General features: G+C 39.3%; 1 protein-coding gene across 2 annotated transcripts in view; it reads right to left on the reverse strand.

The window, feature by feature from the left end:
• Nucleotides 1-15,394, reverse strand: part of Nsf (N-ethylmaleimide sensitive factor, vesicle fusing ATPase) — a 139,516-nt gene that overhangs the window by 6,881 nt on the left and 117,241 nt on the right. The gene's annotated exons all lie outside the window — the stretch shown is intronic.

Here is a 15,394-nt window from a genome sequence, read left to right on the forward strand (position 1 = left end):
TGTAGTATTACTTTTAGATCTTTGTTAAATATTGTTTATTGACTTCCTCCTGTGGAGAAATGGGGACTTACTACTAAATTTGAGCTTTACTCCCCACCATATGCATCTTTTCCCTGCCTTCTGGTGGAGTTATTTCAGTCTTTAGTTAAATCTATATTTGGTATTTATTATGATTATGTAAATATGATTTGCAGCCATGTAGAATATTGGGCAACATTTTGTTTTTACTAACATTGATAATTATCTCCCCCCTTTGCTTGGTTGACCAGGTACTTATCACAAGTTCATCCCCAAATGAACACACCCACAAATCTCCACTCAGTGTGCTCAAACACACATTAGGTGATACGAAGTTTTGGGTTTTCTTTTTTTTTTCTTCCAATTCTGGAGACCAAACCCAGGGTCTCCCACATGCTGGGTATGCAATCTAACACTGAACTATGCCCCCAGTCCAACCTTTGTTTTTCTTAAAGACATTCTCCTCTTGGGGCCTCTGTCCTTATAGTTCAATCTAAACTGACTGCTTTCTAGGCCAGTTACATTGCTGTAGTTCTAGAACTTTTCTTCTTCCTCTATGAGACCACCTGTATCCTGCTCTTCATTTTCTTAGTTTATTGCCTTTCCGAGAAAGGGTGCAAGGGAGGTAAAAATTTAAAGAACTTGCATTTCTGGAATGCCTTTGTTTTGCTCTTAACATTGAACCCTGTCTTATACTTCATAGTTTGGCTAGGTATAGACAATACAGGTAGAAATAATTTTTCTCTCACAATTTTGAAGGCACTGTTCCATTGTCTTTTAATTTTCAGCATTGCTGGCTAGAAGACTGGTGCCACATGATCTCTGACCCTTTGTTTCTGACCTTTGTTTAAAATTTTAGGTCTTTTGTTTATCTCTATGTTCTGAAACTTGAATGTTATGTACCTTAAGATGGGTCTTTCCTCACTCATTTTGCCAGTACTGGATAAATCCTTTCTATTTTTTTTTTTTTTTCTTTTTGGATGAACCCTTTCTAAACTGGAAATTCTGTCGGGCACTGGTGGTACATGCCTGTAATCCTAGCTATGTGGGAGGCTGAGATCAGGAGGATTGTGTTTTAAGGCCAACCTGAGCAAATAGTTCAAGAGATCCCCATTTCCAAAATAATCAGAGCAAAATAGATGGAAGGTGATGGTCAAGCGGTAGAGAGTCTGCTTTGCAAGCATGAAGTTCAGAGTTCAAACTCCAGTTCCACCAAAAAATAAATAAACTGGTAATTCTAATCGTTCAGATGTAGGGAATATCTTGGCTCACTTCTGTGAGAGTTCCTCCCATTCATTTTTAAAGTGTCACCATGCTCTACCTCCCACTGGGAACCTTCCTTAGTTGGCCAGTGGTCCTCTAGGACTAATCTAATTTTCCTAATTTTTCCCCCAGTTTTTATTTCTTTCTCTAATACATTTTAGATTAGCCTCAACGTTACCTCCAACCATTATATTAAATTACTTTTCATTCCTAAGAGCTCTTTGTTTTCTTTTTAAATTGCATCTTATATTTCATATCTTATTTTCAATCTCTGTGCATATACACAAATATTTGTTTATTTCTTGCTTTGTCTCTGTTTTCTGAGTTCCTTTTGTTTACTGGAGGCTTTTCCTCAAGTGTCTCATGATTGCTGGATGACAATTCATACTTAAAGAGTCAAATGACTGGAAATTCCATATTGAGGGCTTTACTATAGGATGATCTGATAAGAGGTGGCTGATGACTGGGGGCCCCCTAAGGTCAGTATGTATAAACTTTTTTCCAGACAAGAATTCTTCAATCTCCTTTTTAGATGCCAGCACATTAAAAATCAGGGTCTGAACATCTCACCATTTAATATGGAGACTTCTGCTCAATCCTATTTGCAGTATGGTACCTTTTTAGATCAATCTTCACTTATTCTTCACTGTAATTATGAGAATTAAGTACCAGGACTGTCCCCATTTCACGATGAAGCTATTGAGTCTCACAGATACAAGTGATTTGTTCAAGGTCAAAAATATTTATAAATGATGGTGTCAAGACTGGAGAACAGATCCAGATTCAGTTTGCATACTGCCTCTCTTCATGAAGACAAACACATTTTTGAGTTTACTTCTCTGAAGAGCGGCTCAGTGGTGGAGCACCTGCCTAGCAAGCACAGGCCCCGAGCTTCAAACCCAGTATTGCAAAAAAAAAAAAAAAAAAAAAAAGTTGATAAAAATAAACACATATACATTATGGAAAACATTATTCTAACAAGTTTACTTGGAAAATAGAAGTTTTAAACTTATTCTTAGTCACTAGATTTATGATATGTACCCAGTCCATAAATTAATTTTGAATACAAATCATTAAATCTATTCATGGATCTTAGACACACAATACATTAAGTTAATGTGCTAGTGTGGAAAGATTTTATGATATTGAAGATCAAATGCCCAAATAATTTCAATTTTGGTTTTGTCAACATTGTAACTGGCAATAGCACATGTCAGCATTTCTCAATCTTTTTCACCATTTTTGTTCATCCTTGTGCCTAAAGTGAACAATATTACCAACACAAAGGCCTGTAAGAAATAAAGTGGAGATCCTTGTACAATTAGTCATTGGCTTAACAGATGATTGTGCAAAGATTCTGAAATGGAAGTCTACCTGTGAGTATATAGATTAAAGAGTAATTGGGTGATCATTCCATAAATCAGCTTAAAAAAATCAAATGCTTATCAGCAGACATTTACCAAGTTCCTAGATGAATATGGGATGTATAGGCAGGAAGACAGATACAAAGAAGAAAGTCACAATGCAATGTGGAAAAGCAAAGGTATTACGTACAACGATGTCAGGCAGAGGAAAGAATGTGACAGAGAAAGAGTCTTTCTCTGGAAGAGATAGTACCTGAATTATGTCTTAAGGAATCAGTAAGCTGAAGAAGAAGATGAAGGGAAATACACAAGTTCAAAGGCAAAAATAACAAAGCAAAAGCTGGGGTGTTGAGGTAATTACAAACCTCAAAAGATATAATACATTTCAACTCTAACAAAAAAAAGATGGTGGTCTCATATTCAAAAGTATTTTTTTAACATTAAATTCTAATAGCAAGCTTGGGAACATATCCCTAGGGCTGACAGATGCCAAAGGCCACATGTGCTGGTACATTCTCAATACAATTTTTACTATTTTTGAGGATGAGTTGCCCAGGCTGGTCCTGAACTGCCAACCTCAGTGATCCTTCTCTAGTGGCCTCCTGGCTCATTACATTGAGGGCAGCTGTTAAATTCTCTTTTCCCTTAGATTTTAATGTCCCATAGGCCATAATTCAAATTCCCTCACCTTGCTTCTCTCATGGAGGATAGCACTGGCCCTAGAAGAATGGCAGTGAGGAAGAAGCCTCTTGCTCATCACAGAAAGCTGGACCCTCAATCCACTGCCATTTTCCTTGTGAATCTTTCTTTACATTAACAGTGACTATATGGCTCTTCGGAGTGTTGAAAGATTGGGAAAGGTGGTGCAACTCATAATGGAGACGCTAATTTATGTTTTGCTTTTCTTCTTGTTTAACAAGACTGCAAACACTGTAAAGAGGTCATGACCCAGGCAAGTTCAGGCCTTGACTTGTAAAGCATCATCTTTAAGAAAACACCGAAAAACATTACCAAATAATTAAATTGTGCTAGGTCATTCTGTATATTAATTAGTGGTAGCACTCAAACTGAAGCTTTCTCATGGAAAACAGCTCTGAATGTACTACTGTACTACGTAACAAGTCGCACTGATAACATTTGAAGGGAAAAGCTGCCTGCAGCATGAAATGGGAGTACAGCATTCAAGAAGTCAAATTCGACCTGAGAGGGAAACCCATTTTGTTAATGTGTGACTACTGGTTCTGAGTTCACAGTGCCCAAACATGCCCCTTGGTGGAAAGGAAAAAAAGCAGAGTAAAAACTATCTGAGGGGAGAAAAAGGAGTTCCCAGCATATTTTACTAAAATTTTCTAGTCCTGACTCAATAAAGAAAAAGCCTAAATAAAATGACTATCTGCCAATCGGATTATGATAAGCATTGTCCCAAGGTTAAATAAGTACTAGTTAACTAATTCTTAGTGCCATAAGAAGCAACTCAGGTGAAAACATTACCATGAAAAAGGCAGGGTCCAGTCAGGTGTTGATCCTTCAAAAACTACTTCTTTCCATGATGAAGAATGAGCTGAGTACTAAGCAGCATCTAAGCCTTTTGCCACACAAAGGACTAACCAGATAATCCACACCCTTTTATAGGTCTTGCCTATTGATTGGTCCCAATAAACTGATTTGTAACAAAAGTTAATGTGGAAGAAAGCTTTCTTTCCCCTCTAAATAAAAATGCCACTGATTTAATACTTCAGTGAAATGGAAGGGCTGGTTTCAACCTATGAACAAAAGTCAAGTCAGTTATGCAGGAAAGAAAGACCATTCTTTCCATATCATTCAATGCTGAGCAAGTGTAATACACCCTTGGGAAGAAGAATTAACTGGAACAATTGGAAACCCTGAAATGGATTAAGAAGTGAGTTTAAGAGTGCAATTCAAAACTGCTGTGGACCTTAAATTTTATTTTCTGATTATTAGAATTTGTTTTTGTAAATGAGAATGAAAAAAATATCAGAATATTAAGAATTTGTAAGCCCAGAAAGTAAAAGATGAAATTAATATTAGCCAATCACAGCATTAACTAAGAATTTACTTCTTAGGCAAACTTTAAGGAATTATGAGACTTGATTACAAAGTGATTACAATTTAGCTGGGAAAATTCACAAGTACTCGGGTACTACTAACAAGTAGCATGCTGGCAAACACTAAGTAGCAATGCTTCCTGGAAGGGGGGGTTACCTAGGAAAAGTCCTATAGTGCTGAAGAGCTACTGGCAAAGAGTAGGTGCTGGCAAGACCCCTGAGGATGACAGGTACTTGGTGGCACTAAATCCCATGTGGGCAGTGGAAGCAGCTGAACCAGAGCACCAAGGGCTGAAAATGAAGTCTCTTGGAGAAATGAGGAAAGGGCGACCAATGAAAGGAAGACTCTGAATGCTAAAATAAGGAAGGAGATTTAATATAAAAACCTATGGGAAACCAAGGAAGGTTCCTGAGGAAGAAGAACTGTGATGGAAAGAGGGTCCTGGCAGCTGCCTGCAGGATGCCCCCATCTTGTGGCCTATGAAAGTGCTGCACTAATGCCATGCCGGTCTGACAGTGAGCCTCCCCAGGAAGGATGCTGCATCTACTAACCAACAGCTTCCATCTGTGAGGTCCTTTCAATGTCAGCCTGGGACTGGTGGCAATGGAGGACAGGCAAGTCTCCTGATGGACAGTGACTAGGTGCAGTAGGAAAGTACAGCTTCATCATTCACAGCTGTGTGACTGGGCGTGATCATTTAATTCTCAGATCTGTCTTTTCCTCAACCATTAAAAAAGGGACTGAAAAATGCTACCTCCTTGTGAGACAGAGAATGCTGGGGAGGGGGCTCTTTGCCATCTCTGTTGAATAGGCAAAAATGAAAGGAAGCAAGGGTCTGAAGGTGTGGTGTTGAGAACTGAATTGAAATGTCATCCCCCATGGATGTTATAGGATCCACAGCATTTGGTCAGAGGTGAGCAGCAGGACTCTGTAGATGCTCATCCTCATATTCTCTGGGTAAAGGGGAGACAAGATTTGTTCCACACCAATCATCAGCCTTACTGGGGTGATGATGAGGTCCAGAGAGGCTTGAGCCTGGGGTCACACACCTTTGGAAGAAGTTGTGGCAATGGGAGTCAAGGGCACTCTGTAAGAGGCAGCAACTTCTGAGGGGGAGATCAGCTTAGAGCAGGAGGAAGCTGTCCTGGCAGGAAGTGCTTTTGACTTTCACTTCTTCAGGTTTCAATCTTGTAGTGGGAATAATTTCTCTTATTTTTACTTAGCACAGTGCTTCACTGAACTTAACCAGCCTGAATCTAGCTTCCAGTTTGTCTGCTCCTGGAAGTCTCACTGGCCAGATCTCTATAGCACACAGACTTGTACATCCATCACAAAGCAGGTGCTTTGTATGGTCCCTCTGCCTGGAATGCTCTTCCTTTCCACTTCCACACAGGGCTTTGCCTCAGTTGAGGACTTGCTCAAATGTCTGCTTCTCCACAGGCCTCCTCAACCTTCATTCAAGGCTGCAAGCCCCCCATTCTACCACTCTTCCTCTCCCTTTATTCTGCTCTTCCTCCTCACAGGAAGAGTCACCTTTTTTGTATACTATCTACTTGACTCCTTCTGTTTACTTATTATTGTATTTCTAGCAGGTCTTCCTTTGTGACGCTAGACTTAAGTGTATTTGGTTTTACTGACATGTGCAGGACTAGCATAGACCTTGCACAGAGCATGAAGTTAATAAATAGGTGTTGAGTGAATGAATGACGATCCCAGTGTAGGTTTCAAGGGTGGCAGGTCACTCCTTCATTGTTACATTCTCTCTCTGGTCCTAGAAAAATGCACATTATATCAAGTGCTTCAATAAGAGAATATCTACCATCAGACAGCCTATACCCCTAAGTCCCAATTATTGAATGCTATGATGGCATTAAGTTTTAAAGAAAATACTCTATGACAAGGTATGGTGGCGCACACCTATAATCCCAGCACACAGGAGGCTGAGGGAGGAGGATCTCAAGCTTGAGGCCAGTATTTTGTCCCTACTCAGCAACCCTAAAAAAAGAAAATACTCTAGAATGTATGTCATGTGTGCTTCACTTACAATATAAGTTGATGCCCCAAGCTGTTATCTTTTTAATCAATGAATTAGCAACTGAGTGCATTCTCTAGCAGAGGAAAGATAAGATGCAGGAGAATTCATTAATTTGAGTTAGAGAGATAAACAAGTATTACTAAGCCTCTCCTACAACTCTTGGGTCCCCAGGGAAAAGACTGACTACCCTTAGAAACAACAAGGAAAAAAGAAAGGAAAGAAAGAAAGAAGGGAAGGGAGAGGAGAAGAGAAGGTAGAAAGGAAGGGGAGAGGAGGGAAGGAAGAAAGAGTGAGGGCAGTGGGAAGAAGAAGCAGGACTTTCTGCACATCCTGCCTCCGTTTCTGATTTCCCTGGCTCAAATGTTTAGCTGCAGCTTCATCTCCCTCTCCTCCTTTTTTTTTTTTTCCTTCAGTTAAATACCGAAGGAAGGATGTTTCAAATAAATCACACTATAACTAGGCAGACAACTATACCTCAACTCTCCATTAGCCTGCACCCTGAGGCAAATTCTTAGTCTGGCTTGGTAACCAGCCTCCTGGTGCTGCAAGCAGAACAGACGACAAACAGGAGAGTTCACCATGCAGACAAGTCAGAAATGAGGACCTCAGCCAACCTGAATGATTTCAAAGAAGCAAAAGCAAACTTCTTTGTGATATTAAAGAATATTTAGTACCAAACTCTGAAAAAGACGTGGAATCAGCTGATTGTGGAGTGGCTTCCTGGTTTCTCTCCTTCTCCCCGCTCACTCTCTCTTATTTTGTGGCTGAGGAGTCTGGGTGTGAGGTAGAGTGGTCTGCGCTCTTCAGATGTCGTGAGGGAGCTGAAGCTGGAGTTCGAGCGCTCCCACATTTTCACTAGGCTTTTCTACCCATGTCTTTATTGTGTAACTTTATTTGTTTTTGTGGTGCTGGGGATGGAACCCCAGGCCTCACACATGCTAGGCAAGCACTCTATCATGTAATTTTAAACTCATATCAGCCATGGCTGATCTCTTAATTATGAGTTCTGGAGATACATCACCTAAATGATGATCTCTGAGCTCTTAGGAGAAAATATTAAGAAAATACAGTTGTACTGACCACGCCATAATTTTTAATGCCTAAAGGAATGGCTTTGTAGAAGCTTTCGGCTCACCAGAAACAACTTAACTAAGGTAATCACAGACTGATTAACAAGCCTCCCCCCTACCACCACACACCAGTTCTACCTCGAAATTTTCCCCACCTAGCTCAGCTTTCAGTTTGACATGCCCTAAATCAACCCCTGTGCTCTAATTGGGACATTACTGTTTCTAACTTAACTTCTACCTCTGTGACTTTTATCTACAACATTTCTCCCTATTACAATGCTTTCAAGAATTTTTCTGTACAATTATTTCACGTGCACCATATTTCAAAATCTGCCTTCTTTCCGCACTCAGTCCTCACTTAACCCTACACAACCCACCTTACTCCTTTAGGCCCCAACCTTTCAGAACACGGATTCAATGTATACACAAATAACACCTCATTCATCAGGAGGCCAACGTGCTAAACAACTTCAACTATCTGAAACATAAGCAAAATCCTCTAACTCCTGAATGCAAGGTTCAGGTGCTTTACTTAGGTTAGGAGTAGAGTTTGAGGCCCATGGAAACATCCTAATTTCTTTCCTAATCAGAAGGGGGAATAACTTTTAGGTTGAAAAAATGTCTTAATATATTATCATAATACATTAATCTTTATGCCAACAGTCAGAAAATGTAATTTTAAATATTTTTGCATGGACAAATTCCCCCAAAAGTCACACTATGGCCCTGCTCACAGGGAAGCCCCTCTAGCTCTCATCACAGCCTAATGACTCTTACTGTAAAATGCACATGAGTCCTGGTGACTGTTTCCTTTAGTTCACACAGATGGAAGCAAATTAGAAAAGAGAACCCTCACAGGCAGGCAGACCTACCCAACTCATTTGGAATCTGCAAGTAACAGCTGATAGTGAAACCATTAAAAATGAAAAAGGCACAAAAACTCAATACACATGGCACATGGGACCTCCCTAATGACTGCCATGGCAGAGTCCATACTTTGAGCAGCCCTTGCTGAGAGCCACTCATGACACCAACACATGGTTGGTAATGATGATCCTATTCATTTCATTCATTAACAGTGTTTATTCTCCCCAACCCATGAAACTGACTATGCCCCATGAAAGCCTAAGATAGATCACTGTAAGCCAGACATGGTGGTAGTAATCCTAGTACTTGGGAAGTAGAAGCAGGAGGATGGTGAGTTCAAGGTCAGCCTAGATCACACAGAGACCCTATCTCAAAAGAAAGTCATTTATTGTACACAAAACATATCCTCAAAAAGTTAGAAATACATATTACCCAAGAACAAACTTAGATACAAAGGTAGACTCATTTAACTCTGGAAGTCAAACAGCAAGTTAGTTGCAAAGCAATGGAATTAAATTTTGACAGTAAAACATGAAAATAATTGCATACACATTAAGGTTTTTTTCCTTATTTCAAGGTAATAAGTGCTTACTGTAGAAAATTTGTAAATTACAGAAATCAGTAAAGCAGAAAAAAATCACCTGTAAAGGTACCATCTCAAATAGAGCAATGTTTTTAAGATGGAGAAATGGTAGAACTTCCTTTTTCTTTTAACTGAATTTCATTCTTTGATGTAAGTTTTAAAATGAACATCAACTTACAGAATAATGTATGTATGAAAACTTGGCTGATGAGCTCAAATGATTTTATTACTCGTGGGGCACACATTCAGAAAATGTGGAGGTCAAATGACAGGCAATTACAACAAACCATTTTGGCATACCTTCTCCATTATAACTGAAATCACACTATGATAATAACTGTGACCTTAAGCAAAAGGTGATCTGACAGATACTAGGCCAAGTTCAAATAGATACAGGGTTACTAACTGGGTGACCACTGGGCTTTTCATCTGACTGCTGTCATTTAGGGTCCTTCCTTCTCTTCCCATTGCTGCTGTTCTCATTCCTGAGAATGACCGTTTTCTCCCCTTGCTCCAGGGTTGGCTAAGGCAGGGTCTGCAGGAGCAGGATGCCTGGCAGCTTGGGGGCAAAGGAAGCACTGTGTTCTTTCCCATGACATTTCTGGGGCTGTCTTCTTCAGCAGCAGCCACCTGGAGCCTAGCTCCTTTGATATGCCTTGACTACTTTATTGCCTTTATTTTTTTTTTTTTTGTCTGAGCAAAGAGATCAGTTTTCTTTGAAATGAGTAATAAGCTGACAACTGAGTTGTGCTTTGCAGTTTGTAAAGAACTACAAGAGTTATTATGATTCTTATTTAATTCTCAGAACAAATAAACAATTTGTAAGCTTGCCCTCACTTTACAAATATGAAAATTAAAGCTCTGAAGTTAAATGATTGAATTCAAAGCCTTCTGAATTTAACTCCCATCCTCTTAGAGTACCAATGATAGTGCTGTGTACAGTGAAGATAGACCATCTTCAAAATATTCATTTAACAAAGAGTAGCTAGAGTCACGCATGGTGGTGCATGCTGCAATCCCAGCATCAGAAGGCTAAAGCAGGATGATCGTGAGTTCAAGTCCACTTTGGGCTTTATAGTGAGATCCTGTCTCAAAAAGTATATATACAGTATTTATATATTTAACTAAGTAAGTTTTTAAAAGGTGGAACCAGGTAGATGGCACTCTGGAGCCTTCCTTGTGAGAAAACACTCTTTTCACTCCCCACTGTGAGAAGTAGGGCTGTCATGGTAATGTGGCTACTGACCAAGTTGTGCTTTAAAAACTCAAGTTTCAGCTGGGCGCTGGTGGTTCACTCTTGTAATCCTAGCTACTCAGGAGGCAGAGATCAACAGGATCATGATTTGAAGCCGGCCCTGGGCAAACAGTTCAAGAGACCCCATCTTGAAAAAAATCCATCACAAGAAAGAACTGGTGGAATGCTCAAGTGGTAGAATGTTGCCTAGCATGCATGAGGCCCTGAGTTCAAAACCCAGTGCTGCCAAACAAAACCCTCAAGTTTCAGTTCCATCTACATTCCAGTAAATACCAGGAATACTGATAGAGTATCCTTTTATAAGGTTTCCCTTTTGGATCTTACTCAATGGCTGTTATGCATATACCACACAGCATAAACCCCTAGATATGGGTTCCTATTTCAGGGCAAGGAGGTAGGAAAGAAACTGTGAAATGGCATTCAGTTGCACTTTTCAGTTTGTAGAAAAGAACAGTGATCACAAGCCACAGGTGCTGCAGGGAAATGAAGCAGGTGGGCCAGTCCCCGAAGACTGAGGATAAGCGTAACTAGGAAATGTCTTCAGGGAATCTCCTAATGGTCATATGCCTTGGCCCACCTTCTACTCCTTACCCTACTGAGCTCTGGAATTCTGTCTCTATTTCACTCTTCCTTTATAGCAGGAATCTCTAATATCCAGACCAGTGTGTTTTGTTTTAGGACTTAGGAAGCTTATAAATATCACTGAATGTGAGGAATGTGAAGGGCAGCAGATGTCCCTGGTTTCTTTTCCCAGTACTGCATATGAGGGAAGTGGTACCTGGGCATTCTAAGCAGGAATCTGAACTCATTTTCTATGGAAACTTGCTCTATAGAACACACACATTTCTCAGTTGTCTTTTCTTACAAGTAAAAGTCCTGTGTGCTATCTAAAGGCACTTTTAAATACCTTAATCTGTATTGCCCACAAACTGCAAAGGCCTTTACTATACATTATCTTAGCTGGTCTCAAAGGGGTAGGTAAGGCAGGAAGACTTACCTACACTTTTATATATGAAGAAATAAAGGAATGAATTCTAGGCAATAAGGCCAGAAGGCATCTGAGCTAAGACTTTAACTCACATTTTCTGACTTCTGCAGAGATGGTACTCAATAGATCCCTGGCCCCATGGGATAGCAGGATACTGTAAATAACACCTTTCTAAGGCTGATGTCATACTAAGGTTGACATTCTGGCTGTAAGAAAACATATTTTTCAATACATTTTTGAAATCCCTTCTCTGATGATTAAAATTTAGATATTCTGAGTTATCAGAAAATGGTATATGTATCTTACAATTCATTTTGGTATTTATTAATGCCTATTATAGATATGTTCTTCCAAAAACAAACCAAAGTGTTTTTTGAAATATCTGCTGATTTTACTTAGCAGATACTTATAGCAATGTTTTACAAAAGGATTCATTTAATTTCTTTTGCTATTTTTTGATGTGCTTGAAATTAATCTGCATTTAAATATATTATGTAGAGATATATCCAATTTACATATAATTTTCCAAGAAAGTGGATACTAAGCAAGGTATACCTAAAGGAATTTTATGAAAAGAGGAGCCATCTAATGTCACTGGCTTAATAAGTGGGAAAGCTGGGCACTAGACTGTCAATCATCACCCTTTCTTTAAATAAAAAGATGAAGTCCAATGTAGAAGTCACCACATCAGTGATTACAATTAATGTGTCTGGCAAAATGACTAAACCTCTTTCCTAAAGTGGTTATATATCTTATTGAGTCATATTGTAGTCATTAGCCAGAGTTAATTTTAGACAGATAGATGAAGAGATACTCATGTTTAGACCTGTAGGATTTGGAATCTTTTCCATTATCTGCTTATTTCACTAAAGCAACTCAAAGTCTGAAGAGTTACCCAATATTACCAAGACTTCCTAATAACATATCTGAAGTAAGACTACTAAAATATCATATAAGGCTTAAAAACCAGTCTTATCTACAGACTGGTGGTGATGTTAAAACAAAACCCATGGAAAAACAAATATGGCTGCCTAAGTCCCCATCTGAGTATCTATAGTTTCTGCCTTCTAAGTTCAAACCCCCTTCCATCTTTTCTTCCTTCTTCCCTCCTTTTCCTCCCTTTTCTTCCTCCCTCAGTCTCCCCTTCCTCCCTCCCTCCCTTCCTTCTTCCTTCCTTTTTGAGATAGGGTCATGATATGTAGCCCAGGCTGGCCTAGAACTCTTGATGCTCCAGCTTCAGCCTCCCAGGTGCTAGGATTAGGTGTGAAATCACAACACGTGTTTATTTCTTCCTGATTAGGTAACATTCCTAGGCACCAGAGCAGTGAGGAAGTTCTTTTTATTTTTAACAACTTTATAATTAAAACTCTTACCTATTAGTCTCAGCTCTATTTCACTAATGGTGCTATAAATTTGGAGTGATACTCTTTTGTAAAAATTTACAATTTTCAGAGTTTTCCTCTGGTGTGCTGCAAGTGAGTTACATGTGGACTAAGATATTAACTCCTGTCAGCTGAGCAAAAGATAAGGGGTACCTGGGACCCAAGCCCCTGGCCAGTTTGCAGTGTCCTTGTCCACTTACCCAAGCATATTATCAGGTATCATCTGATGTGCTATGATATAAAAAGCACTGAAAAAGGGTGAATTCTCCATAAATTATATGGTCATTCTGATACATTTAGATGAGGGCTTCAGTTTGACTTTCAACAGTGTCAAGTGCACCCAGAATTAAGCGGTCAAGTCAAAGGGCCTAAGTACTATCCCAATGGTTGAGAGAACTAGGGAGTCGTTTTACAGCCTGAGGAGCTCCTTTTTAGGCACTTAATTTTGTCTCCCTTCATGATGATACTCGTGTGTGTGTGTGTGTGTGTGTGTGTGTGTGTGTATGTGTATGTGTGTGTGAGTATATACATGTTTTAAAGAAAAGGTTGCAAAGACACCTGGGGAGGAAAATAGGAAAGTCACAGATACTGCAGGTGCAGGAGGATTTACCTGGCCTTTCCACTTTACCACTGCTTCTTCCTTGACATTAAGACCAAGGCTTTCATCCTCCTGATCTGGAAAAGCACATCCCCCTCAACTTCCACAAATCTGCAAAACTTGAAAAGAGCCCCGTGTCATCAAGTAAAAGAGCCGGCTTTAGGAATCTCACTGGAAGGAGGGGTGTCTTCGAGACTCTTACTGCTAAGCCGGACATTTCCTAACACTGGACAAATTGTACGTCCAGCTCAGGGAGGGTGAACTGCAGTGGTCTTTTACCCTCCAAGCCAATTGTTAGCTTTTCACAGGAATCAGCAGGGAAGCACATGTGAAACCTCTGTGTGCCGGTGAGCGCCCCCATGCCTTGTGTGACTCTGCATGTAGATGAAGCAGGCTGGGAGCTTTCTGAGCTGCTGCTGCTGAGTTCTCAGAGAAGCCCTTTTCTCCAGCTTGGCTCCCTGCTGGGACAGCCCTTTTCAATTTTTCTATCCCCCCTCGATCTCTTCTCCTGCAGAACACAGGGAAACTTGATTGAAATAAAGACCTAGGGAACATGTTTTATTTTCTCCTGTTCAATCCATTTTAGAAAAGCTTTTAATTGGTTTTAAAAAGATGCTAAACAAAATGTGATGATGTTTTTCAGTCTTCATGAACTGCAGATACCACTTTTTATACTTCCAAAGGGCTAATAAATCAATCATGAAATTAACTCTGCAGCTAAATTTAAAGCAAAGCCACTGAATTACAAGTTCATTAAAAATCTATGCATTTACTTAGAAAAATTTAAAATTCAAAGAAAATTATCCTAGTAACTGAAATCTGACTTGAATTTTTAGTTCTACATTGAAAATCCAAGAACAAGGCAATCACAAAGGGAAAAAAGGAGGGCTTGTGAACCAGTTTTAATAAGCCAATTTGCAAGAAGGAAGGGGCGGGGGAAGGGTAGAAGTGGGAAAGGGACTATCTCAATACAGAACAACATAGTGCCCCTGGAGGGATTCTTTTATTTAAGCATGTGCACACATGGACACACAATTTTTCTGTGTGAAAGCTGGAAGAACAACAAATGCAAAACGAAGGATTGTGTGACTGATACCATTGCTGTACTGTATACACATACAGTTCTTCTTTTTAAAGAAAAATGCCCATAGCTTTTGCTTCCTCACCAGTGATAAATCATAGTTTTCTATCATTCTAGGAACTTCACAACATTCAGATGCATGTATGTATAATGTTTAACTGGAAACACCTGAAAAACCTACATGCTAATGGTCTGATGACCACTTCAGAATGATAAATATTCTTGACACTTAGGTCAGTTAGAAAAACTTGAGACAGTATAAATTAATATTAAAAAGCAAAGTGATAGAGACAAGATATATTTTTATTTTGTTAAATATGTGACAACTAGAAATATTCCAAACATTAATTTCCCCTGCCACCAATTCACTTATAACAGCAGGTCACCTAGCACACCAGGTCAGAGTCACCAAATTCAGATTAATGACAGGCTAGTATTCCCTCAAAAGAGAATCCCTGCTATTTCCAAGCACTAACTCAACTAGACCTCTTGCTTCTTACATATGTCTGCATTCTTTCTCTTTAGTCCTTAGGGAAATTCATTCCACATCCTTTTTTAATGATGCAATTGCTGTTTCTAAGATATTTCTCAAGCTGGGCCATATCCCTTGGATGCTTACCCCTCACTTCTAATTCTCCATAGAATTCTCATTTTATCATTTAAATAGCTTCTAAAACCTTATTTTAAAAAAAAAAGTGACCATTTTATTGAGCTAGAATTCATTTAGCACCCATTTAAAATTTATACAATTCAATAGTTTTTAGTATATTCACAAATATATTCAAACATCACCACAATCAATTTTAGAGTTTTGTTTGGTTAT

The sequence above is a fragment of the Castor canadensis genome, chromosome 11 (genome assembly GCF_047511655.1).
Source record: "Castor canadensis chromosome 11, mCasCan1.hap1v2, whole genome shotgun sequence".
NCBI classification, from domain to species: domain Eukaryota; kingdom Metazoa; phylum Chordata; class Mammalia; order Rodentia; family Castoridae; genus Castor; species Castor canadensis.